Below are 2,696 nucleotides of genomic sequence, written 5' to 3' on the forward strand. Positions count from 1 at the left end.
GATCCCGTGGTGATGCCCCCAGCCCCCCGGCTAGGTCCAGACTTGATGAAAGAGCACAGCGAAGTGATGACCGATCCCGTAGTGATGCCCCCAGTCCCCCGCCCAGGTCCAGACATGATGTTAGATTGCGGCGATGTGATGCCCGATCCCGTAGTGATGCCCCCAGTCCCCATGACAGATCACGGCATGGTGATCTCAGCAGCACCCCTATGACAGGCATGGTGAGTTGCGGGCTGCATTCATAATACGCTCAATTAGGATTATTTTGCTATTCAGGTGGTGATCCTATCACCCAGGCTGCCTGTTCACATTACACAGTGCACACATGGTTTTGAACAAGAAATCATGTCATGTGATGACAGATTTTTTTTTTGTGGTTCAGATGCAGTGACTGAGACTGGGAGATGGGCCTTCCCATTGCCTTGGTATGGTAAGTATTGATCTATTGGCAGTGGAGAAGACCCTTTTATTTGTACCACCTTCTCTTTTCCTTCACTGTTCTCTCTGCCCACAGAAACTGCTTTTCAGTTATAGCCGTAGCTTGGTTTCTTTCTTCAACACTGCTCTACCAACACTGAAGCTGATTACGAAAACAATTGTGAGCTAGCTAACCTTTTTATTCTAATTGGAACATGGTTATAATCAATAAATGTGTTTATTTATTTCAGTGTTCCAGAAAAGTCCTGAGCCTACTGGTCAATATCTGCAATCGCCTGAAGGAAACACAGCCTGCCTCTTCAGCTGTCCATATCGAGATTGACACCATGGAGAAATTTGAGTTACAGGAGCAACGCCTCTCTGATGCACAGACCTTTGATACCCTAGTAGGTTTTACAAGTCTCGAAGTAATGGATTCCCTAGAATAAAATAATACAGTGCACTCACACACTGTTAGTTTCCTCTGTGGAGTGTCAGTCAACTTTATTATGGACTTATTTCAACAGGTGCTGCAAATTTCAAGAATTGGTGGACAGGTATCTATATGACCATGTCAGAATAGGTGACGTTTATACAGTTGTGCTCATTAGTTTACACACCCATGCTAAAGTTGACTAAAAAGAGGAATAAAAAAATAAAATTGCCCCACATACACACATCACATACCCTTCACCATACCTAGAAATTGACATGGGGTGCTTTCCATAAGATCATCTTTCAATGCAAATCAAACCAGCTATTAGGCTAACTGAAATACAATCATGTCAATCTCTAGGTATGTTTAAGGGTATGTGATGTGTGCTATTTTAATTCCAAAGGCCAAGGGAACTTTATCAGGATGCACAGTATGACATAACTATACAAATCTGCCTGCCTCTATGGGAATTAAAGATAGGGGTTGTATACTTATGCACCCTGTATTTTAAGGAAGAACATTTATTTATTTACTATACATTATTCATTCATAAAGAAAATTGGGGTCCTTAAAAGTTGGATTTGTCCTATTTTTTTGCTTAAGGCATCAATATCAATTTACAAAAGATGATTTTTTTTTTTCATTCCTCTTTTTAGTTAACTTTAACATGGGTGTGTAAACTTATGAGCTTAACTGTAGACCAGCTGTGGACAAGGAGATAAGTAGAGGGATAAAAGGAGGACCACCCTAGGGGACACTGATCAACTAGTGTAAAGGATTTATTGCATTTGTAATGTTATACAATATATATACATATATCCTTCACATTGATTTATTGAAATGTATTTTTCTTTAGGCTCTTCACCAACAGCCTCATGGCCAAATTTAATTTGAAGGGCAAGGGGAAAAAGGGGAAACGTCCTTTAGAGGGAACAAAGCTTTATAGAGCAATACAAGGTAAGCCCAAGTTTTATGTGGGCCAGTCTTTATTTAAAAAAACAATGCATAGTATGTAGCATAGTATGATCACATCCTATAACTCCCATTCAAAATGCCATTAGACCTGAAAATGACAATACGTAATATCTTAAGTGGCACTTCCATCCTAATTGTGCTTTTAAACAAAAGTCTGACCCGAGTACATTCACAAAAAGACCCTAGGTTGCATTTTGGCGTGAGTTACGATTTAAAGGATCTAAGCTTTCTCAAGAAGTACAGTCTGCTTAGTCCCTTCTTGTAGACAGCCTTAGTGTTACAGTTAATAGTTGCTTAGATGGTTTTGTATTAATCCAGTATTGGTAGTGGATGCACAGGAAACATATTTTTGTTTACAAGTTTGGGGACTTGGGTGTATAACTGCAGATTGCCTTTGCATAATCATTTGTCTTTTTCTGCTTGTGCAGAAGGGCTCATGAAATTCGATCCCACAGCCACCGAGGAGAACATCAAAGCGAACGTGTCCGAGCACCTTAAGCACGCGCCACAGACGTGGAGGTGGAGGATTTACAACGCCCTGATAAGCCAGCCCCCTCACTCCATGCACGGAGACAGTCCTAAATGATATCGGCCTCTACCTCACCAGTGTTGTGGCGACACTGTACTACATGAGTCACTGGATGGCTCACATATATACACACACACTCACTCACACAGGATTTTTGAAAGAGTTAAATTAAAAGAGTTCAATTCAAATAAAATCTTATTATTCATTCATAATTCTGCTTCACTGGATGGCTCACATATATATACACACACACTTACACTGGATTTTTGAAAGAGTTAGATTAAAAGAGTTCAATTCAATTAAAATCGTATTATTCATTCATAATTCTGCTTCAACTGT

At 40.0% G+C, this 2,696-nt stretch overlaps 1 long non-coding RNA gene across 1 annotated transcript; it reads left to right on the forward strand.

Moving 5' to 3' along the window:
- Window positions 1-381: 381 nt before the first annotated feature.
- LOC143104644 (uncharacterized) lies at window positions 382-2,487 on the forward strand. Its single transcript, XR_012983110.1, has 5 exons — window positions 382-430; window positions 669-824; window positions 945-974; window positions 1,710-1,810; window positions 2,257-2,487. It is a non-coding gene; the product is annotated as an uncharacterized LOC143104644 (long non-coding RNA).
- Window positions 2,488-2,696: the final 209 nt, after the last annotated feature.

This window comes from Alosa pseudoharengus, unplaced genomic scaffold (genome assembly GCF_046254945.1).
Source record: "Alosa pseudoharengus isolate Yale_2024_CS ecotype anadromous, Long Island Sound unplaced genomic scaffold, YU_APseudo_1.1 YU_APseudo_1.1_scf_5, whole genome shotgun sequence".
Classification (NCBI taxonomy): Eukaryota; Metazoa; Chordata; class Actinopteri; order Clupeiformes; family Clupeidae; genus Alosa; species Alosa pseudoharengus.